At 39.4% G+C, this 25442-nt stretch overlaps 1 protein-coding gene across 28 annotated transcripts in view; it reads right to left on the bottom strand.

The window, feature by feature from the left end:
• The window catches only part of ESRRG (estrogen related receptor gamma), a 404999-nt gene that overhangs the window by 232136 nt on the left and 147421 nt on the right, over positions 1–25442 (bottom strand). For 2 of the 28 annotated variants that reach the window (XM_071739670.1, XM_071739651.1), the window contains exon 1: positions 20048–20199. The exons of the other annotated variants lie outside the window; for them this stretch is intronic. The gene's annotated coding sequence lies outside the window, so the exon portion shown is untranslated. Of the gene's footprint in view, positions 1–20047; positions 20200–25442 lie in introns of those variants that run through there. 28 annotated transcript variants of the gene reach the window in all.

Raw genomic sequence — 25442 nt, forward strand, 5'->3', positions numbered from 1 at the left:
AAAAAGATTTTAGCCCTCAGGATGCCAGCAGCACCACCTCAGAGCTGAGCGGTACCCATGCCCTTTTGCAGTCCTATAAATAACACACTAATGAAAGATGCAAGTAACAGTAAACTAAAATGTCGCAATACACGACGCATTTCTTACTGCAGCCCGACTGGCAAACAGGCTGAGCAAGGGAAAGGGATGGGGGGCAAACAGGGGAGAAGCTGTCGTATAATTGAGTCATTTTCCACTGCAATCTATATTGGGATTCAGCTTCTGTCCTTTCAAACAGCAACATTTTATATGGCACTCTTGCTGCGTTCCACGAAAAGGCAGGAATGTCGGCCTAGAGCTGGCAACTTGCAAACCCTGGCCATGGTCATTCAGGACAGGCTATTTGCATAAGTAGGAAGATGTTAAAGAAAGTAAAATGATGAATTTCAACTGTAATTAAGGACAATATGTGTAAACACAGGGAAAAAACCCAGCAAAAATTAGATTCATGTGAGAAATACAAAATGCTTAAAGGGTTTTAAAGTACAGTTTTCTGAAGGTAGCTGTGGGCATACACTGCTGTCAGCAGTTTTAGATTTTTATTTAACAAGACAAACCCCACAGACCTTAAAAAAAAAAAAAAAAAAAAAAAAAGGAGCAAGATTACAGCCTTTTCTTTGATAGTGAAGAAACAAGTGTATCAAAGTATTGCCAGCTAATCAAAGCACTAGTGGACTGAACACCAGGTAAGGTAACTGAACTGAACACACAGCTCAGGTAAGGGGAATTCTCAAACCCAGGATCCATTTCAGTGACAGACTTGCCATACAGGCCTGGGAAGGTCTCCTCCTTCACCCACACACACATTCCCTCCTGGTAGAATGGCTGCAAGTGTGTGAAAGCAATGATTTTCTCCCCATATGGCATACCTTAATGATGGATTTTGAGCTTGCAAAAGTGTTAATAGAGTCACTTCATCTTTTAAGTACAAGTTGAACACTGCCACAGAGCGAATGCAGAGCATGGTTGTGGAGAGCTACGTCAAACCTCCAAACTCCTCCTTTCACACTCCGCAGAGGTTTCTTATACAAATTTGCTTGAACCTATAAATTCTGTTGTCCAGTTTAGGGAACTTCACAGGCATTAGTGGCTTAAGCTTCATGAGGAGCCAAAGAGAAAAGGGAAGGACATGGTCCCATACCACAGATGTGAAAAGAGAAACCTCTCTGGTAAATAAGTCAGGCGGTAATTTGGAAGCCAAGGGATGCCTGGATGTTTTAATTCCCAGACTCGTGATTCAGTCACAAGACACGCTTCCTTTCCTGGTGAAATGTCATGCTGCTGCATGCTTCTGTTACAGAACATATCTTAACCAAGTGTAGCAAAAGCATGATGATCCCATTAAGTATTTAACATCTAATACCTTGTGAAAAATAATTTAGTGCTTTATCAAATCTCTAGTTTGTATGTAGAGCATCAACTGGCTACATTTGCTAATAGGGCAGATTGACCCATCCCATATATTATCAAACCACATCAAAGTCTGCTGGAGGACACAGCCTTAGCTACTTATTATCCCTTGCATTAACTCTCTCACTAGCTACTCAACCAATACATTTTCCTGTTATACGTCTCTCATGATTTTGCAGAGAAATCAGCAATTCTGAACAGTGCAGCAGTTAGAAAAAGGTAACAGGACTAAACCCATCATGGTCACCTGGCTCTCCAATCTCCTGTTAATGGGCACAGAGGGAAGCCCTTTGAGCTAGACTTGCACAACAGCACATCACTGATGAGCCCCAAAGATTCAGCCTCTAATTTAGGTCTGTATTTTTAGAGCTTCAGTCATTCATGTGATTTCTTCACAATTTATTACATATAACAGAGAAATAGTCAGATGCCAACACCGTCAAATTTTCAAGATTTTTTTTTTTTTTTTATCAGAGAAAGAGCATCTTATGCAAGAAAACATGTAGCTCACTTATCAGGAAAGAAGTGCTGTAATAATAATGTTAGCAATATTAGATCAAATGACAACACCTTTCTTGACTTGAATGCTATTCAGTCATATTCCCACATATGTTATATTTAGGGTCTTATGACACTGTATAATGAATCACATATCTGAAGTAGTGCTTCTGTCTGGGAACTTACATATATGGCTAACAGAAGGTTTGGGTTTGGTTGCTTCATTTTAAAACCATACTTGAAACTGTTTTCTGTTAGATGGTGTTTGTCTTTGGACTCCAAAACCAAATCCACTCAATGTAAATAAAAGATGCATCTCTCACCTTGTTTATGTTATTGTATATAGTTCTGAAATATAGTTGTATCCCTAGTACATTTAGTCATTAACATTTAATTCTACAGCTTCATTTCTTTTTTAATTTGTGCAGTTTTTCAAGCCCTGTCATCTTCTTTTCCCTTGTAAATTCTGCCCTTCTGTATCTTTTAAAACCAATATAAATGAGTAAAAGACACTGGGCAGGGGGCATGTGCAGGTATTATAAGAAGTTTTATAGTTTCTTGGTGATCCTAGATCCCATTAATGATGGATCACTTTTAATCCAGATAATATTAAAAAACTGCTTTCAACCCAGCCATGGTTTGGCATTACCAATATAGAGAGACATCTACTGGGTAAAACTTCTAACAAGTAAACCTCTAGCCAGGGGGAATAAATTAGATTTAAAAAAACAACTAAAAATTGAGCAGTGAATTAAAATGTAAAAAATTTACGTTATTACATTTAATTTAATTAATTTGCTCTTTGGAGTTCTATCTGCCCTTCCTTTCCCTCTGTATTTTCCTTCTTCTGTTTCTGTGTTGAAATCTCAGGAACTACGCAGCCGAGCAAGGCTGTAATCACTCAGCAGGAACCTGGCACAAGCACAATGCAACCACTAGCCAGGCAGCAGGAAAATGAAGGAAATCTCTCTCTCCCTTCCCCCTAGGTTTCTTAAAAGGGGCTTGGTGTGAATGAATCTTCCTGGTAGCCACCAACAATTTCTTATTCCTTCCAAGCAATCATCAATTTCAGCATCAAGTGGTTTAGAAGCTCTACTACTGGTAGTGGCAGCAGAGTAAGCCCAGCATGCAAACATTTTGGCTAATTTAAAACTCTTGTGCTGCCGAATCAAACATGACAAGACAACAGTAAAAAGAGAGGCTATTATCCCAAGTGAGAGTCGGCGGATGGCTGAAATTGACTTGAGTGGCAGAAACAAGAGAGGTGGAAGGAGCAGGGACAAACAGACATGATAACACCAGATGCAACACATGCTTTCTTTCCCAACCCTGAGGCATTTACACATATACATTTACACATACACCTGGAGGAAAAAGAGACAACATTTCTGATTTTTTCAGGGCCAAGGACTGAAAACACACTTAAGATGATGCAAAATGACTTAATACTCAGTAAAACATTTCCCTCGTGGCTATAAGAAAACCTAACTTACAAGAGATGTAGCCCTTTCAATAGAAAACTTAGCACTCTGAAGACTAAAACTGTCATTTCCTACCTGGATTCATGTCCTGTTCCCAAACATCCTTACTATGTGCTGAGGATCAATAGCACTGATTTAGGACAGAGTAACCTTAAAATAAGAATAATCCGTGGCATGGCTACTGGCAAAGAGCTGCTATGCACACAGAGCTCATCAAGCACTCAGATCTTGAAGAGCTACTGGGGAGGAAAAGTGGAGGGCAGATGAATTAATTTTGCAAGGCATTTGGGAGACCACAATCAGACTGATGGCATTCAGAGCCATGAACTCTGGTGATGGTTTGCAACTCACAGAATGATGACCTTTGGGATCACTGGAGAGCAAGCAAGTTGTCTTTTTCAAGATTAACAATTTAAAAGTGCTGAAATTAATTTTATTTAATAGCTGTGGGTGCAGACTCCTTACAAAGCAGGTTGCAAGGTCAGCAAGCCTCCTAAAGCCTTTTAAAATGAAGCCTTTTTACAGGGACTGTAGACTTAGGGTGGCTTAGGGCTTAAAGACCTAAAAAGCTAAAGAAGTATAAGATGTCATTTCCTACCACTTCCTAGTCTTGGGTGAAGACAAGTTCTTCATTTCACATGCCTACCTGTGTTGCAAAGAGGTGGTGGAAGGAAAAAAAAAAACCACAAATCCATGCATATGTAGGAGAATTGGAGGCCAGGAGGGGAAACACAAAGGCAGGGATAGTGCTCACACCCTTGTCATTGTTCAGAGGTATTTCACCTGTGATTCACATCTGCCTCCTCGCACAAGACCACTACACTCTAAATCACTGTACTGCACAGAGTGTTTCAACGAATAGCCAGGCACAACACTGAAACCCAAATCAACCATTTAAAAGACACTTGCTCAGCTTCACATCCTAGTATGTGTGAGCTGTCACTCATAATATATCAAAAATTTGCTGATTACCACTTTTTCTGTGCACTTTTGTCCTAAACTTTTCACAACAGCATCCAACTAATTGCACAGGTACAGTAAAGCCCATGCAAGTCTGGGAAAGAGAAACAGAGCATCTGTTTTGCACCACTACATAGGATGCTCTGAATTTTCTCAATGAATTGAAGTTACCTTATAAAGTATTCACATTCTCTACAGTTGGGCCTGTGTGAAAGATGGCCTCATGAATTCAAGCAACTCCATAAAAGCATGCACCCCCAATACAAAAACTCTCCAGTATTTACACATATCCACCTGGTTTTCCTGACGCACCTTCCCAGGAAACAGAGAAGCCCAGGCAAGGCTGTGATCACAATGGACAGAGAACGTGGGTTTGTTTTTTCCTGCCCAATTATTTTAAATCTTGTCCCCCACCCCCAGTGTGAAGGAAAGAGGGTTTACTTTTCAGAGAAAGACCAAACAGAGTGAGATGCCACGCAGAGGCTGTACAAGCTGTCAATGTACAGCCGGCCCCGGGATGGGCAGCATTACCAAACAGTGAAACCTGCACCGCTCAGCTCTGCAGGGAATCGGAAACACTTCAGCCTCTGCGGGCAGCCTGGAGGAGAGAAGGGAGTTGTCTGGTGTAATGAAACTTAGTTGCTACGATCCTGCAGACAAAGGGGGCCATTTCCCTGGCAATGAGGTAACTGACGGTCATTAGAGAGGACAGAATTAATTCTGCTGCGAGCTTGTCACTGACAGTGGCCACAGTAAACACAGTAGCCATTTTTCTCTGCCCCTTCCACAGAGAGTTAGAACAAAGAAAGGAGCCCCTGGGAAATGCTTAAGACACCACAAGAAAATCATTTTAGATGCATATTAATACTGCGACCAAATACTGTGTGCTTTCAGGATGACATATGCTGCTGGATGTGGTGTTTGTTCCTTTTTTTTTTTTTTTTTTTTTTTTTTTTTTTTTTTTTGGGTGGGGGGGTCTTAAAGTTGAATTCGCATCCTCCTGCAGCACTTAACGAAAAGCTCAGTTCACAGCTCAGCAAAGCACTGCTTAAAAGGCAAGTCTGATACAGGTCCTTAGGGTGTCTCATCCATCCTGCTCTTGGATGGCATTCTCCACCAAGGGACCCCATTAGGAAGGAAGGGCAAACTGAAATCCTAACCCAAAGGAGCCTGAAACAGCACCAGCATACTGGTAAAGCGGCAATAGATGAGATTCCATTTGTCTTCAAAACATGGGAAGGCAATATATCTGCTTCATTGCAAACTCAACTTTACTTTCCAACCTTGTAGTGTACTTAAAGCTAAAACCTAGATCAGCTGTCTATCCGGGGATGCAGCAGCGGAGAAGTGTCACCCAAGACTCCAATTAAACAGATTGGAAGTGACGTACTTCCAATGCAACTCCATATAGCAAAACACACTGAGATACACTGTCTGTGTTTAAAATCAATTGCCCAGGAAGGCAAAACCACAAGCAACAAAAGGTTTCCTTTCCCCTCCATGCAGTGGAACAACTCAGAAGCATCTTACACTAGCACAAAGCCTGCTGGAAAATAAGGAAGGTTATCAGTGTCGGAGATATCACAGATCCTACTCTCCCTACACAAGGTTCCAAGCAGGAAGAAACAATATGTTTGTTCTGTGGCCAAAATAATTATAAGCTTACCTATAATGCTTTATAGCTCTCCTTTCATAATAGAGCTTTGTATCACTGCTTCGTGAGCTGAGTTGCGAGACTAGGACTTATCTGGAAGTCTCTGAGCTAACCAAATTTAGCTGGCCAAAGTAGATACAGCTTCACTTGCTTCAGAAAAGGCAATTCTGTTTATACCAGGCCTGAACATGGCCAAACAAGCTTCTTTCAACATTGCCTGTTAAAATATTTAAGCTAAAGTAGAAGTAATTGTCTCATGGATAATATATAAGTATAGACCTTTGCATATTAGTATAGCAAGTATGTAATGTTACAGCACAAGCTCACAGTTTTCATCAATAGGGGCAGTTCCAAGGAGAACACAGAGATTCAAATACTGTAACATGACAATGCTTGGTAGAAAAGTATTGTATTTTTGAAAGCTGGTCACCCGCCTATAGGAATCATTACCTAGGGCTCTTATGTACAGTTCAGCAGTATCTAAGGTTCCAGGTGAGATCCTCCTGTGCCAGAAGTTGTGGAAGTGCAAAGAGGAGACCACCATGACCAATACATACTGCAACTTAAAGACAGCAGTCAGAGAAATGCTGGGAATTGAAAGCATGTTTCTTGTGGTCCAGCAAGGAGCCCAAACCTAGATGTTATCCTGTCCTAGTGTAGCACCTGTAGTGCAAATTAGGCTGTATATATCTACCTGCTTATTCATTTCATAACAGCAAAAAAGGAGGGGGAAAAAAAAATAAAAAAAAAAAAGAAAAAGAAAAAAGCAAGCAAGGTCAGGTCAGGCACTTATATAAGCAGCATACCTTGTAGGAGTGACAGCAACCTCCCACAGACCCCAACCCAGCACCAGAAACTCTGCCCCCTTCTGCTCAGTGCACAGATAATTGTTAATAAACAGAACATTCCAAACATCAGATCAGTTGGCTATCTGCATTCAAGATTAAAAAAAAAAAATATCTCCCAGCAAAATCCCTTTGGTACATCTGTGTTTGTCTCTGTAAATCTAGCAGGAAGGGTAACCTAAGTATTCCATTAACATACAAAACATAATTAATATGGATCAAAGAGGGAGACAACTACATTCTCTGATGTCCTGAGGAAGCTCCCGTGGTGTCATCCTAAGTGACTGCAAAAAACATATGGATAACATGTTTAACAAGATCGTCCCAAACTTCCTATTTAAATTCCCCGCCTCAAAGTTTGGAACTTTTTTTCCCCTACATGACACACATTGAACTAGTCCTGGCCAAGAAGAGAGTGGGGAAAAACACAAGAACCGCCCTCTTCTGTCCAATTCTCCTTGGGATCACATATTTCTCATGAAACAGACAGATGCTGCCTCAAAAGCCTCAATTTGTAATATTCTAGAAATCCATCAAAAACCCATCTCCACAGTCTAGAAAATGGCAGCGAAAGAAGTCTAACAACTCCCTCATCACTGCTGTGCCTCTACTGTTTTTCCTGCCCATGGTAGGGCATTATTTTTGAATGACTTGCAAAAGAGGGGCAAGAGTAGAAAAAAAAAGGCCAAGAACTGAGCAAAAAATGGAAGGAGGCATAAGTCAGCTAACCTCAGCTGCAGAATTGTTTCTCTGAACTTCTGCCTCTGTGTGACACAGGTGATGAGCTTGTTCTTCCTCTAAAACACTGGAAAGGAGTCATATTCTGCTAGTGATTTTTTATGTATATGCAGACAGCAGATAGTTCCTTCATTGAAATTGTTGCCATACCAAGAATTACTTAGCATCACTTCCAGAAGACACCTCAAGCCTTGGTCATAAAACCTAACGTTATTCTCTTCACCTCATCATCTTCATTCCTCACGGTCGTAAGGCCAAGAGACACTATGCCATATAATGTTTTTTCCAAAGCCAAATGAATCTGATGCTTGTTGCAATGCTCAGAAAACTGGGAAGCTTACTATTTTAATTGATAAAAAATTCTTTGTTGCAGTTGTCTTTGAATTTCATTCAGGACGAATGCATTCAGCATCAAAGTACCAAAAAAAAAAAACCAAAAAACAAACCCAACAACAAAACCTACAAACAAAAACCAACCAAACAAAAAAGCCCAAAGCAAGCAAACAAACAACAAAAAGAGGGGAAACTTTTTTTTTTATTTAATTGAGATAAAGCCTTCTTCTATCAGAAAGAATGTTACCTATTTCCAACAGGATTTTAGGTCTAAGCCATGCAGAGGATTTCCAAATTGGCTGTTATTTTATTATTTTAGCACCAGCATATGCTAAGAATACTGAGGTAATTAATCAAAGCACACTGATTCCCACCACATCCCCTGCCCCCCCCAAAAAAAACCAAAAAAACCCCCACAAGAAAACCTGAAGGCCCAGATAAAAACAGAGCAATGACAATTTTTTTGCCTCTTTTCCATCATTCATATAGAGCAGTCATTAGGGAACAGCCCAAAGAAGCTAAGGAAACTCATTATGGCAAAGAGTGGTAAGAGGGCTGTTTGGTTTTTTGTTTTGGCTTTCCTTTTCATACAGTGATGAAGTATGAAGAGACTTTGGAGACCTGACCGCGTTAGGGAGCAGAAACAATATGCCTCCAGCCCTGCTCTGCAAACCATTCCATCAGCAGAAGTCTCCGGCAGGTCGGATACAGACTAACTTTTCCAAGGTATTAAATTAGAAGATGTTGAATTAAGTTAAATGCCCCACATTGAACTGACATTTCTCTTTTTTAATGCAAGCTAAGATTGATGAAAAATACCACTTATCTACATTAAGGGTCAAAATACCCAGCAAAAGAAGCCTCTGGTTCAGCGTGTCAGAGCAAAGTCAGTCTTACATAATCTGGGGACCAGAACGCGGATCACATTCTGATGATCCAATTAATGGTGGGATACTTTGCAATCAGCCAGGAAGCAAGGCCCCTAACAGATTGTGGGGCTGTAACATCAATTTCTTAAGTGCATTTAAAGGATTACAAATGTTAGTCCTGGCTTGAGATTGAAACACCTATTGAGGTGCTCTGAACCACATTACTGTAATTGGGTACCTGAATTAATGCCATTTCTTCTGATGGGTGAGTTGAATACAGCGGAATTACGGATTTCTTTTGCTGTGTTTCACTTTCAGTCTTTTTTTTTTTTTTTCCTCCTCAGAACATAAATCTGAGGCAGAATCTCTCTTTTTATCTAGATAGCTTTAATTACAGCCCAAAGGCACCCAAGCACTGTCCTAATTTTACCCTCTGCATTGTTTGCATTGTTTGGGTGCCTTTCCCTTTTTTTTTTTTTAATTATTATTTTAGCATGCAATGACATTATGATTGGAATAAAATTATTTTTTCCTCGAAGTTTTGGAGAGAAAGGGGAGAAGGCTTCTGAAAGAGAAATAAAAGAACTCTTTTCCTTCCTGGGTCCCTTTTCCACTATGTAAACCTTTTTATGCATGCACCAGATATCAGTTGCAGTGTTTTACACCTCTAGAGAGCTAGAACTAGGGCTGTCTCAATTAGTCTTCTATTCCTTCTGAGGTCAGTTCAAGCAAAGGTCTCAATCATATAAAATTGGCAGGAATGCTAACTACCTGGGTATGTCAGACTGTAACAGGGTTCAGCTTTACAAAACATGTAGCTGGCTTCAAAAGCCTTCAATGAATACACAGCCTAATGCTGTCTGTGTGTGCAAGAGACTAAACTTATTCACCTGGAGTATGAAATATTTAAGAAGTTAAAATAGGTTAGGAGACAATCATTTATAGGGCTTTTCCAGCCAGGCAGTGTTTCTGCTAGGCTGCAGTAGGCACCATACAAGGGACACAGACCTTCTTCCTGTATCATATGAGTTTTGATAATTGGAGTTATAACAGGGGATTCCATCCATTTTTGTCCTCAGTGTATGTGGCACTGACATTTCAGTGACCTCAGCAGTGATTTCTCACTTGCAGCTTACTGGAATGTATAGAACCATGATATAATGCTCACGCTGTGAAAAAAGGGGTGGGAAACTATTTCAAGTATTCCAGTCCACTCTGTACATTTCATTTATCTGGTTACAGCACATCAAGTTTAGAGACAATTTTTAATTACTCGTTTTTTCAAGGTCTACCAGTAATTGACATTATAAATACACATGCAAATTTATACATATATTTTATATTTCACATATTATAGATCCTTTCTTGCAGTATTCCAACTTTGTTCCTTAAGAAATTGTGATGCTACAGCAATTCTGCTTTAATTTTAGTTTTTGTTTAGGATAACTGTAAACAGAAAAGATACAGGAGTTATTTATCTTCATTGCTGGTTAAGAGGAAGCTGTAGTGTATACCTTGGGGGAGCTAGGGAAGTAGGCGTATGAAGAGACATCTTCTAATTCAGGAATAGAACTTCCTGATGCTCAGGAAAAAGCAGATTGCTTGATTTTGTCAGATAACCTTTTACAGGTAACTATTTTGTTTTATTTTTAAATTTATGTCCTACCACATAAGAAATATTAGATGTAGGAGGAATCACTCGGGAGCATTCAGCTGTGCTCCTTTTTCCTCTTGAATGGTTTTGAATGTTCCTTAATTTCCCATCCCCACTAATGCCGGATATTCCTGCAGTGTAGAAATAGCCCTTCTGAAACACAATAAAACTTGAAAACTATCTCCATATAAGAGGTGATTAATCAGAGGACAGACACAGCTTCATTGTAATGGCCGTGCAATGAAGCAAAGCATAAAGATTTTCAAAAAACATCTCAGTTTAAATTTCAGAGCAGTTTTTGGCTCATTAGATCATGCTTGCTGAAACGAGTTACAGACAGATAATGAAAATGCAAACCCTGAGGACTAGTTAGCTGTTTAGCAGTGTATACATTTTATATAACCATTTCTATACCTCTAGTTTTAAATTCATTAACAAAAATTAATTGCTACCCAGTGTTCTACATTGCACAGCATGCAGCCTCAATGCGCTTTCTAAACTACTGCTTTCTATCACTACTGCAGTGATCCTACAGACAAGTCAAACTTTGCTGCCTTGAAAGAATTGACTACCAATCTACAGCTAAGGTCATTTTTGTTATAGTGAGAATCAACAATTGAACTTCAGAAAATATTTGTCTATTTTTTTTTCCTTCATAATATTTCAGTTATATTGTGGAATAAGAGAAAACATCGCGATGCCCTTAGGACTTGAGAGCAGAGACACCAGCAGTAACAACTCCAACCTGCTCAGAAAGCACTGACCTCACTAACTTTCGTTTTGGACCCCATCCAAAGTTTACTGGAGTTGTAAGGAGACTTTGCATTTGCTTCAGTATTCTGTAGTTCAGCCTTTCCACTCCAATTCCTGCCCACTCCCTCTTTCCCCCCCAAAAAACCCTAATTGAACTTTCCTGTGCATTAACTATATTGTTATTGTTGTGGTACATTCAGCATGAATTGTCTAGTGATAATGCCATCCAAATGTCTGTCTGCTTTTTTATGGCTTGGGTAAGGAGAAAGAAGTAATTTTTCTTAAGTAATTAACACAAATTGGTCTTGGATTTTTACAGACAAATAATGATCTGGGATGGAAGCTAGGTCTAAGGTTCACTGCTTAGTAGTAACATTTAATGGATTAAAAAAAAAATAATTTAAAAGCCTTTGCACACTCTTTCCACCATATTTCCCAAATATTTACAGTGCACACCTCGGTTTGAAATAAGCCAGGGAGAACTAATGCATTGTTTACACTTGGAATCCGAGGTGGCCCAGTCCCAGCAGGGCAGTACAATGTGCTGTATCTTTCCCTTCTCAGTACTTATCTTAATCTTAATAACTAGCCAGACAACTGACTCCAGAGTCCTGGGCTTATCGACTGGAATTCGTCACATGCACACAAGAGAAGACAAGAAATTCATTATATAACAATGCCATACAAATCATTATCTTTTAATATTTAAAAGTATGTATTCAAAGTCTGATACAAAACTATTTTGGCTGAACTCAATTCCACTGGTTGTTATTAGATTTGATAGCAAATGAACAAAAATACACTTGTAACCTATTTATCTGCCAAAGAGTTTATTTGCAACAGATCAAAAGGCTGCTTCTTACTGCATTTTAGTTACTGCTACTGAATACAATCTCTTTTTAAACATGCTTTGATATGGGAAGACTATTTTCAAAACAGGTTAATAGGAAATAATTTTTTTCTGAGTCTCCTAAGTACCAAGAAATACCCAAGAGCACGAACAGCAAGTCTATTGTGCCCTCACTGTAGGTCTGTAGCATGATTTCTTTGGGACAAATTTATAGAAGCAACTGGAAAGCCATTTCGACTGCATCCACCAGAAACAGTACATGCTTTCAAAATTGTCATATAAATCTGAAATTCTGGTGTCTCAGACTTAACAGCATTTTTTGCCAGAAAGCAGAGACACACGTGAACCACAGCACTAGGGGTTACTCTTTGCTGTGAAGCTGATCTCCTGTGAGGGCTTTCCTGTCTTTCACAGCACCTCCAGGGTAAGAAGGACTTGTGTATATATGCACCTTGGTGAGCTGGGGAGGAGAGGCACACAGAGAATAACGATTAGGAGCCCACTCCTGCAGAAAGCTGAAAGAGAGAAGGATTTTGAGTCCCTTACCCTGCAAAAGGATAGGAAAGAAGATGGATACTCCTCACACTGATATTGTTAATATGTACCTGAAGTGGGCTTATGTGAAATGAGTACGACTTAAGAAAGATGCTGTAAATTCAGCCCTCTGCTTATTCACTGTAACCCAGCCTATAAAGTGTTGCTCACACTCTCAGCAATGGGATTCATCTGGCCTCAAACACCTGAGTTGCACTCAAAAAGACTATTGCTGCTAGTGCCAGCTTTTCCTAAATTCCTGCTCCACATCAAAAACTTTTGAAGCATACCCTTGCATTAAACCACAAACCACAGTAAATCAATTAGTTAATCAATCCCATCAGGCAATCAATTAACATGAACTAAGAAATTCCTGAGCAGACATATTCTCATGTGAACAAAGGTCACCCACTGGGATCTTTGTATGTCTGTTCATATTAGCTTAAGGCCAGGTTTAGAGGGAGAAATTTTCCTGTGATAACAGCTCTTTGTATTGATGTGTCAGCACAGACACCTAGTCTCTGTGTATGTCTGGCAGAGATTGTCTGTATTTTTACTCATGTAATAACTAGAGGCCACTTTCAGGAGAGGGAATCTGAGATCCATGCTCTGGTGCGGTGAGAGTGATGAGACTTCTTTCCGCGCCAAAGAAAGCATTTAGAACCAGGTTTTGTAATGGTAGTTACAAACAAAAGAGGAAACTGGCCTTTTTCAAGCGTGCACCTTGAAAATTGCAAATGCAAGCAAATGCATCATCACCCCCAAATTTTTCATCTGTGTTGCAGCATCAGATTTTGAATCCGTTTGCAAAGGAGTCAGGTTCAGTCTCACTAAGTGCTCAGAGAAGCCATTCTGAACTCCCAACTAAACATCTGCAACTCCACTTTCCAATAACAACTATTAAATAATTGCATTAATTAATAATATTTTATAGTTGTGTAGTAGTTGCCACTCAAGGCTAATCCACACTCCATCAATAAATCTAATCAAACAGATTGATACCATACCTGAAACCTAAGCACATGAGTTTACCTCCATACATAAACTGGGGAAACTGAATTTCTGGACTGGGAGGAATAGTCACCGGTGTACACAAGATTCACATAAAATTCATGGTAAAGCAGATCTTCCACCAGAGAAAAATGTGGTTGGTAACCTGAAATCTGTGAAAGTGAAATCCTGAGTCCAGCCTTAAGACTTCTGCATGGTCACCATTGCTACTTATTATTTGGACATGGCTGTGGTATGGGACTACTCAGTGTAACACTTCTTGCAGATAATTAAGGCTCAGTCTCCCTTCTGCATCATTCCTCTTCTACTAGACAAATTGTACATTTAGCAGCAAACAGGGTATCAAATAAAGGCTGGAATGGCTTTTCTAATCCTAGCCCAAGTCAGGGAAAGAAAGATGCCTGGAACATTTGGGAATTGGCCTAACTTGGGAAAGTGTGTGTTGGGGAGAGGGGTAGGGGGAAGGGGAAAGGTATGAAAATGTATTCAACAATGCTCTTGGTGCTCAGATCCAGCAGTGACAGGGCTATAAGCAGATACATTAAGCTGGAAATATATCAAGGTTAGATTAAGCTGCAGAGTTTCCGTTTTATTAATGGTCTTCAATCTGACTCAATAAAATGGAAACCATTTGTAAAATTTTGATTAGAATCTACACTTAGGTTTCAAATGCTTGAAACCTTTGGGTATATTCAGGAAGAGAGTTCAGAAAGCCTATGCCTAAAAATGAAGGAGAGAAGGGAATGAGAAGGAGAAAATGACTCGAGGTGAATTGGACCTTGAAGTGAATTATTATGTAAACTGTGAGTTAGGCTAAATGAAGAAATCATTGGGACAGCATGGTTTTTTTCTTCATAGACCACAGAGATATTAAGGCTGGACCACTGCAGCATCTGCCACAGCGGTCTAACCAGAAGAGTAAATATCTAAGATGGATGTATTTAAATATTATCCTCAGTGGCATTTCAGAGACACTGGAACTCAGACCTGCTTGGAACCAGAAAGTCTGGGTGGCCAACGGGCTGAAGAAGGAGTGGGAGCTGCAATTAATACAATGCTGTAACACTATTGATCCATTCACATACCTCTCACCTGCTGATAGGGGACACGAAAAAGAAAGGGTTTACCTAACAGCTATTGGAGAAGGAAGTGTCACTGGATAAAGTAAAGGTGACAGGAAAATAAAGTTCTTAGAAAACCCCTCAGCTGCATCTCTCATGCAGAAAGTAGCCTGCAGAGGAAGAAGTTGAAGTCCAGACTTCTAATGGAAAAAGAAGCTGAAACTCATATTTAGAGCTATGCAACTATTTCTTTTCATAGGAAACTTGCCAGAAGGGCAAAGAAAAATAAGAATCTCACGTGTGCATATGCTGTGCTGCTGCACTTCTGGTATCTGAAAGAAGAAATCTTAAAGGAAGTCTGTGGAGGAATTGATACACAGATTTCCGAAACGGGTTCAGCTCAGTTTTTTCTCTGGTAAGTGCTCGGAACCTAAGCAAAAGGAATGTTCAGAAAACTGAGCACTCAGATTCTCCTTTGAGCCTTCAGAGAGGGGGACTCATCATACACAAGACCTCTGAGCAAGATCAGGATGTTAAAAAAATACAAGGAGGGGAGAGGGAGAGGGAGCGGGAGAGAGGTATCATCCACCCTGACTTACAACCTTGAGTAAGGAGAGCAGTTATATTATCCAAGGCCATGGCTTTTGTTAGCAAGCAGAGGCTTTTCCTAACACTTGAACCTGATGACGTCTATACTAATAAAGCTTACATTCATAATGAAGCATGAGCACTTCCTCTGGGAAAGGCCTGGAGCTATCAGGAAGGACAATATGCTACTGTGACAAATTACAAGTCTGTTTCTCTCCCTTTGACTTTGATATCTACTTGGATGACATTTGCAGTACTGATAGGGACAATGGTATAGAAAGAAGAACCTTGATTAGTCTAGCCAGTAGAAAGTCACCTATTAGCCTAGGAGACAAATCTGGAATTTTTTAATAAAACTAGGTGCTGTCACTTCACCTTACAGCTTGGGCTCATGGTGACCCCGACAGAAAATATGGAATCTATTTATTCAGACTAACAGAACTATTCCTATAGGTGAAAGCTCCAACTGTTCTTCAGAAGGCATTCCTCTGTGCTCACTGACTACCTGGTAAACACAACTGAAATGCCATGTAAGTACAAGTGACTTCTCTATCCAGTGTGCCAAATGTTTCATTTGACTTAGGACAAAGCAGTTGGGTTAAGACAAAAGCCTAGATAGTTACAGAAATACTACAAATCTGTTTCTTCACAGCTGATACAAAACAGACACCTCACAGAGGTTTGAGCCTTCCTTTTACCATATTTCTTTCAGTATTTTGGCAAGGTGAGAACCTAGACAGACAGAATATTTTAGGCTGAGACCTTCTTGAAATCAGATGCATGCTGTAATAAAAAATTTTCAGTGCCCCTAATTCCCTGGGCCTTTATGTGAATCTTTCCAGCGCTGCTGCTTGAAGCTATGTTGAGATGGGACATCAAAGCTCAAATTCAATTTAAGTTCACCAGCATAAAACAAGAGTTTAAAACCCCAGAGAAACAATCACCCCCCCAAAAAAGGAAGTACCAATCTCTGGAATAAACTAACCACATGAGTCAATATCTCAAAGCTTTTTTTGAGAATGCCAGAATTAAACCAAACACTTTGTAGTGTCCATCTCACACTGGAAGAGAAGATACTCATCAAGGTGCTAACCCAATGCAACACACAAACTAGCATTTTATTTAAAACAAAAGTTGATCCTGATTGGGAGCTAAGATAGTTGAAGCACACACAAGTAAAACTAATTTATCCTTTGAAAAGTTATCTCCAGAGGGAAGAACAGAAATCCCTTTATAAGATTTTTAAGCACTGCAATTATTGACAAGGACTATATTACTTCAGTTTTCTCTGATCAGAAAAAAAAAAAAAAAGCAAAGCCACAGGAGACATCAGCAGCTGTCAGGCTGTTTTCCAACTGCAATGAGGTAGTTTACAGGGGGCTTGTGCCAGTCTCTTAAGACCCAGTTAAGGAGCCTTTTTATTATGCCTTAAAAAGCCAACTCATACATTAATCAAGTTGAGCCCCCATCCATACTTACTGCAATACATCAATTACCATGTCTTTTTTTTTTTTATTTTAATAAATTCCATTTGACAGCAGACACCTTATTAAGGCTCCCTAAAATGATACAATAAGTAAAAGGCTATTAATATTGCTTTTTTCCTTGCTGCTATTGTCTTGCTGCATTGGTCTGCAAACAAATTCAGGCTGCATTACAATTAATGCCAATGGAACTCCTTCTAACGACTTCCAGCTTGCTAATTTTTTACGCTAATAATAAAAAAAAGGCATTGCTATGCAGGAATGGCCCCCTTTTATCATGCTCGCATGGCACACAAGAGAGCCTCTGCCATTGTTCACATGAAAGACAATTAAACCCAGGAACATCAAACCCAAAAATGACAATCTGCTAACCAGCACTGGGTATTGCTGAATTCTTTTCTCTATTTTCTGAACTGATAGAAAACAATTCTCCAAAGACGTTTCTCTCCCTCATGCCCATCCTTTGGAAAAAAAAAAAAAAAAAAAAAAAAGTTTAAAAAATACCCTCGCTAATTTATGCATCTCTGCTCAGAATTTATTAACTGTCTGGGGCCAATTTTACTCTCACATGTCTATTGCCTCCAGGTTTGAATTCTGGACACATTTCAAGAAATGTAACAATAATACAGTCCACATAGTTTTGTATTTAAAAATAATCACTTTTTAATTTTTTTCTGGTTCATGTTTTCTGAAACACAATATAAAATGCCAACAGCAGGAGAATAAGGCTGGTGTGGTATAAAGTTTATTTCTCCCAGTCTTCTAGAGAGCAAAAAGGGTCACAAGGTTCACTGAAAATTAAGAACATTCATGATGTTAATTTAGAATAAAGGTAAATTATATTAAAGGTGTTTTCATTTATACCCTCTGTCATGGAGCTTAGGACTCAGTTCTATAGCAATATTTTCAGATCTGCACTCTAGAAAAAAAATATTTTTTTTTTTTTTTAATTAATTGTTTTCAACCAAATTTATTTCTATAGAAACACAGAATTATTGTTACAGACAACTATGCTACTCCTATGAGTGGCTTTTGGGAAGAGTTTTGGGCTCTCAAGTTTGAGTTCATTGATTCTCACAAGACCACTGAGAAATAGGTGTTTTTATATGTTTTACTACATAACAGAAAGTTAAATGATGCCTAAGACCATGATGCATTAATGGTAGTAACACAAGTACAGCCCCTCAAAAAACAGCTGTCACCACAAAGATGCCTCAGAAACTTTGATAACTCTTCAGCTCAACATAACACTGAATCATTTACTTGAGAGGCATCCTTATCCAGGATCTTATTTGCCTAACTTCAAGGACATTCTTAAGTCCTGCTTGGCTTTTGTTCAACTCCAGCTGTCCTGATCAGAGGTACTTCCTTAGCCTGAGTCTATATATGTCCCAGCAACTTGGGCCCCAGTCCAGTCATTTTATCCTACAGCACAGCACGTAAACATTTAATGCAAGAAATGAAAACCTCAATAAATAAGCATTTTATATTCTGAAATATTCATGCTACTGGTAGGTCAACAATTACATCAACATGCGTGTTACATACATGATGTAAAGATCCAATCAGAAACTTGCTGATTGCTACAGATTTTACATGAGTAATGGGTGACAATCTTTTCTTTCTTTCTTTGGCTGGAGAATACCAGTCCTATGAAAAAACTCCAAGAGACATGTAGTAACAAATCACAGAGTTACGTATAAAATACCAAACCTTATAAACATACAGGGGCAGAAAGAAGGGCACCAGGCCTTAAGCCTGTCATTTGAGCAGGCCTGAATACTTTCAGGCATATATTTCAGACCAAAGAAGTTGCAGTGAATTCTACATTTGGGAGAAAAGAAGACTTTTGTGTTGTTGTTTAGGAGCCACTGAGAGCTATGGAGTGTTAAGAACATACCCCAGGAAAGATGGATTAGTAGGAAGTGGTGAAAAGAGGCCATAAAATGTGCATTATAAATGCAATTCATCACATAACTGTGCAATTTGTCAAATGGATATTGTACTTTGCATAGTGTCTTTTGGGATAGAAGCAAAAGAAAAAGGCCTGGGAGATAACGGTTCTATTCCTGGCTCTGCTACTGGTTCTCTTTTTGACCTTGGAGAAGGCTTTTTAGACAAAATATGTAAGACCATTTTCTACTTCTGTTATTGCACACCCAACTTCATTTTGATTAGGCTCATAGTTGCACTTATAAAAAATCACAGTGCCCTGAAACCAGAGGACTAGGAGACACTTGACACAGGAATCTGATTTTTCAGATTTCTACGTGTCTTTCTGCATAAAATAGGGAAGAGAAAGCTAGCATTTTATGGTTCATAAGAATTAACTTGATATTCATACAGATGTGATTAAATACCTATGGAAGTATTTCATCACTCGGCTCAAAGGACCCTATTAATAATTGCTACTGAATAACGCAAACTCATATTGGTGGTGCAACACCATGAAGTCATATAGTCACTACAGTCATATAGTCATCAATAACTGCCAGACATAACCCAGTCTGCTCAAACACTGCTATGCAGCCTAAATCAGCTATCCAGAACCTCTCTTTTTACTAGTTGAATATTTGCTGGCTATGAAATACTTCCTTTGCCACTAACCAGTGGGCTGGATTACATGAACACTGAGCACACAACCTTTGCCCACTACTCCTGGAAAAGAAAACTTTGAGTTGGGGCACCAGGAGGAATAATGCCTCTGGTGCTTCCCAACCTGTATGCACCTCAGTGGCTGCAGGAACAAGGACAGAGAAACCTTCTGGAAGCAGCTCTGCTACTCTGAGGTATTGCTGCCCTCCATTGTTGACCAGTGGCCTCTCAGTGCAGCTTCACCAGCTGCTCACAAGAGCACTTCAGTTCTCTGCAGTACAAACTTCACCCACTCCTAGAGTGGGAAAGCTCATGCTATCTCTCAGAGAAGGTACTAACTTCTTCAATTATACCCATAATGGCTTGTTTGGTTATGCTCCATCCAAACGTACACTATTTTGGCTTCAATAAACAGCTATTATCATCCTTCTCCAACTTTACTTTTCTGAGGTAACAGCTGGATGTCCCTTCAACTTATCCTTTGTGATCCAGGCAAACACTCCTGCACACTGAAAGTTCCTTTTACATCTTGGTAAGACCCATGGAGCAGGCTGTGATCTGTCTGCCTCAAGAGTGGTGAAGAAGCCATGAATCACTGCTGTGCTCATCCAGCCCACTCTGCACAGAGTGGACAGCTCATCCCAGAAGGCAGCTACGTTCACATTCCACCTGTGCCTACCCGTTTCCTACCTGGGTAGTCAAATGTTTTTCTTTTCTTCTCTTCTCTGTGACAGATTTTCCCTCTACAGTAGAGAGCAGGCTTTCACTCCTCAGGAGCCAGCTGCTTTACCAGTGGCAATTGCATGCAGAAGCTGCATATAATCCACTGTCACTCCTCAACACTGGAATTTCAAAGAAAGAAAAAATAATTAAAAAAAAAATCTCCATTCTCCTGGGGTTTGGGGTATTTTTGTGTTTGTTTTGTTGCTGTTTTTTTTTTCCCCTCCTGAAAAGACAGAACAAATTAAAAGTAATAAAAACATCTGTTTCTTTTTTTTTTTGTACAGCCACACTTGCACTGGGTTTGGCTCATTTAGACACTGCATCTGAGGCAATTTAGATGTGACATCTGAGACAATTATACAACTTCCCCATGTCTACAAAAATCAAAGGCAAACTTTTTTTCTTTCTTCAAGCATATCAAGTTTGAAGCTCATTTGAGCCCTAGAGAAAGTGTAAGAAAACACCCCTGAATTGATACTACTGAAATTAGAAGCCAAGTTTCAATTAATATGATCACAAAAGAAAGAGACATAAAATGCACAGGTCTGACATCACAGCCAAATTTTAAGATTGTTTAAACTGGTGTCAATCAATAATAAACCTGTACAGTTACTTTAAATGAATGCAGATGGAAACCAAAAGTAAACAAAACCCATACTGACTGTAATAAAATTTGTTGTTGATAGGACTTTACTCACTGTCCAAGTAAAAGCAGAGTGTATGACTGAATTGTTTTATACACATTCTCTTCCTTTTAATTACAGTGTAAGAGCAGCAATCGTTATCTCTTCTATCAACTTACTTAGATTTATAAGATGGTCTGCTCCCTGCACTCAAGACAATATAACCTTACACCACAGCAATATTATAGTGCCACATCCTGTATCCTAGCAACGGTTTAGGGCTTGCATTTGATGTCAAAATAATGGGTCCTGCTTAATCTCTTGTTTTTTTGAAGTAGGGGGTCAAGCAGTGAAATCTAAGAGTTAGGCAAAAAAAAAATAAAATTACTAAGAGCATTCTAAAAGCACACCTATGGGATGCATGCTTATAGATACATGCACACACACTGATGTGTATGGGTAAATAGATAACCATACATGCACACAGAACAGTCTACTTTTTGTCTTTAAATTCTTCAGGCATGAGTGAAAGCTGAGAAATGGAATGACGTATATAATTTTCAAGATACCAGAGGCTTTTAACAACTACTATCTTCTTCCTGCTTTTATCAGATCCCTGTCTTCCATGAGTTAAATAGGAAAGATTCTGACTTACAGTCCCAGTTTTTCCTCACCTAAACTTGATTCTACCGCCATACTAAAAGAAAAAAAATAAATAAAATCTTGTCTAATTTCTTGTGCCTTACTGATTTCCTTTAAAAGCTTTGGTTAAAGCATACTGATTATATGATTTGCCTCCTTGTGACATTCACCCAGCTATGACACAGCTGAGACTCAGCTGTACTAGACTATTTAAAATATTGTGATTGGAAAAAACAAAAACAAACAGCTTGGTTTGTAGCAGCACCATGCATATATGACGACAACCAGCAATAACTACCAACAATTACCTACTAAAAAGGATGTCATTGAGTACATCTGATTCAGTTTGGAGGCTGGGAAACACTTTGAAAGAGAAGACTTCAAGTCTGTGTGGCTGTCAGAGAGGCATATATGGATATGAACAAGAGGAAGTAGCTTCAAGTAATGCCAGGGGACATTTAGATTAGATACTAGGAAAAATATCTCTACTGAAAAAAAAGGTTGTCAGGCACTGGAACAGTAGAATCACCATCCCTGAAGGCATTTACAAGACATGTAGATCTGGTGCACAGGGGCATGGTGTAACGGTGGACTTGGCAGTCCCAGGTTAAAATAGTTGGATTCTATGGTCTTCAAGGTCTTTTCCAGCCAAAACAATTTTATTATTCTGTATATGTACATGCATGCATATATACTACTTTCAGCAGGAGTAAAGGTGCAAGACTGAATCCATACTTTTAAAGGCTGAGAAAAAGTGAAAAACAGACATGCTATTATCATCTTCCCCAGGTAATATGATCTTTCTTTCTATAGGCACATTTGTATTTCTTACTTTTAATGCCCATGTAAACACCCTGAACCAGGTATAGAACCTGTCCTGCCAGCAACAAGTAACCAGGGCTCTGCTGAACCAACAGGTTTCTAAACACAGCTGATAGTCAAACACACCTGGTTAAGCTTGGAGCTGTTTTCTCTTCTTTGCCCCTGAGGCCTTGACAGAACAGAAGAAACAAAGATTGCTTCAAATTGTTTTTCATTTTCTCTATACATCAGTTAAAAATGCAGAGGGAAGAATCTTTCCCTGGAAAACTCACAGTGAGTGTACAAAGCAGCAGCAGGTTTTGTGCAGCAGTTGCTGTCTGTCCAACAGCTATGCTAACAAACCCTCAAACAGCCACAGTACCACGGCTTTGCCTTCCCTCACTGCACCCTGCTAATGCAGCCCCTCAGGAAAAGCCAGATAAAACAGGCAGCCCCTGGAGCATGCCCCCAAAATCAACTAACCTCAGCTCCATGGGACCAGCTGAGACAGGAGAAATTAGAGGAGCCACACTTGGGTGCCTGGTACAGAGATCCGCAGCACAAGAAGAAAAACACTGCTCTTAGGAGAGCGATTTTTTTTTTGCTATCCACAATATTTTACTTCTAGCTGCAAACCCCAAGCTTGAAAGGATCCTTGCTAGCTCTGTTTATTTATTTAAACCAATTCTTGCAGCCTCTCTCCTCTCTAAACAATACCGAGGTGAGGAGTTTACAGGAGCACATAGTGCAGAGTTCAGCTGTTCAGCCAGCGCTTTGCTCCAGCTCTAAGGAAAGGCAGCACCCAACCCCACAGCCTTCCCAGGCTTTCTCTTTTTAAGTGAACTCTTAACTGCGTGGGTACATGCACACAGCTATTTACCTCCCTGCAATTGTCAGGACAGACGTTCCCTGATGGATATTATTATCACCTGAAGATGGTGTATGGACAACCCTATCCCCTGCTAGGCTGTCCTAGTTTTATAAACTGAAAATGTGGCCAGCTTACTCTACAGGAGGAAAAAAAGCAACAAAAAAACACCAATCCACAAATAAACCTGTTTAAAATGGACAGTTGCTGCTACACTGCTGCAGTAAGGCAGCCCCAGCAGAGGGAAGGCACCATCCCTTTCCTCCTGCAGCAACACCACCACTACCAGTGATGCACTGGGAACCTGTGAAGCTTTACTGGGCAACACAGAGAGGCCCAGCAGCAAATCTTACCCAACTCCCACAGCAAACAAAAGGTAGGTCAGGAAGGAGGCTCAAGTCCCAGCTTCTCTCCCAGCCAATGTTGTTTCAAGAAAATGCTTTGAATTTTGGCGACACTTCACCTTGCACTGTGTAGCATTAAAGATGGACACAGCTTCACATGCCTGCACCAAGCTCAGCCCAGCACAATCCTAAGTACTGCCTTGAACCAAAATTCAAAACAGAAGACTTATAGATGCAAAGTTTCAATTAAAGTATTTCTTCTTCTCCAGAGCTATGTGATCCAACAAAGGTTGGCAGAAAACAAAACCAAAAAAGGTGCTAACAATGTATTTTTTCACCAGGAACTGTGATCAAACAAAGCTGGGTCTTGCATTACAAAAGCATTTGTGTGTGTTCAAAAGAATTAAAAAACAATAATAGAAAAAACCCAACACAACAAAACCCCAAACCACACAACTTGCTCAGATACTAATTTTTGACTCAGACAAATTGCTTTCACAGTTCCTGGCACTGGAGACCAAATACAGGCACAATGGAAGTTATGTAGGTTTTCCATCCTGGTGTCCTATATACTCATTTTACATTTCCACTAGACAGGAAAAATTAAAATGAAAGGCAGGTAAGGAGAAAACAACTGTTAAAAAAATAGTAAATAGTCAGAGACAAATCTCTCTGACAAATAGAGAGATTTGCAGCCCACTTCTAAACAGCTACTTTATATAGTCCCCCAGCATATACACACCTGAACTCATTTGTCCCCATTTTAGGGTTGGGTATTGTCGGGTTTGGTTTTTTGTTTTTTTTTTAAATTAAAAATAAAACTAAAGAAGTAAAAAAAAAAAAAAAAAAAAAAAAAAAAAAAAAAAAATTTATTGACCCTGCAAGAAATCTGTTCCAAATTTAGTTGGTTAATTGCCATTAGCCACGCAAAACACAATGAAGTGTTTCTATTCCTTGATTAGATAAACTACTCATTATTAGCAAAAAGAGGGGGGAAAAAAAGCTTTAGTATATCCCCGGTATTGAAAAGATCTCATAAAAACACAACGATTAAATTTTGTCAGACTTGAAGGGAATGCATCTATGTTAAATCAGATATAGGTACCAGTTTCTGAAATAAAAAGTAACAGTAAGCAACACCAATATTCATGACCATCTACTGCAAATCTTTCCATGGATTGCAAACTCCATAATGTTAATTTTCATTGATGTGCAAATGTATAACTTAGCTGGTGGCATCCATTTTAGTATTTATATACAACTATCACATTTTGCAAATGTGTAACTATCCAAATACTCAGCATCTGCCATTCCAAGTGTTGTCTGTCAGTAAAAGGCTTTAAAAGGTTTTGATCTCGATGTGTTGAACTGCTGAGCCTGGTAGTCTTGTGTGCATGCCAGTGTAAATTAGCAGCAAGTCAATGGAGTTAAACTGGAGGAAAAAAAAAATGGTGCAAAAGCAGAAATAGATTCTGGTATTCACATTTTAGTTATCACAAAAATTAAACTTGAAATACACTGCAGTGAAGTAAAGTAAAAATGCTGCTGCCTGGGAAATTAATATTTATAAAATAAGCTGAATGTGGTTAAGACTAATAATGTTGACTTCGTCTCTTTAAACCATAACACCTGTTGCTTGGCCATTCACAGCAGCTTTTTGTTTCACTCTACATATTCTTGACATGGTGTAGCACTGAACTACATTTCAAACATCTTTCAAAAATTGTGAAAAGCAACTAACTAGCTGTACGTAATGTTGCATTTTGGCTATTCAGTTTACCAGAAACCCTGGAAGATACTTCACTGAGAACAACTTGCCCTCAAAGCAAATCACCTGGCTTGGTTAACCCTAACATGCTTCAATTTGGCAAGTTCAAATATGAAGAATCAGCTGCTCAGTTAGAGTCAAGTTCCACTTGCTAAGCCAGAGGTGAGGTGAACCTTTAGTCAAGTGAAGGACCAGCTGGAGGAAGTTCACTGTCACTTGGATCTGGGTTCCCATTCATTAGAAATGTCTTGCTGCTTACCTGTGAACTCTCTGCAATAGAGGACTTCATTTAACATGGAGGCAGAACAACCAATTA

Source organism: Heliangelus exortis, chromosome 3, assembly GCF_036169615.1.
Source record: "Heliangelus exortis chromosome 3, bHelExo1.hap1, whole genome shotgun sequence".
In the NCBI taxonomy this organism is placed as follows: domain Eukaryota; kingdom Metazoa; phylum Chordata; class Aves; order Apodiformes; family Trochilidae; genus Heliangelus; species Heliangelus exortis.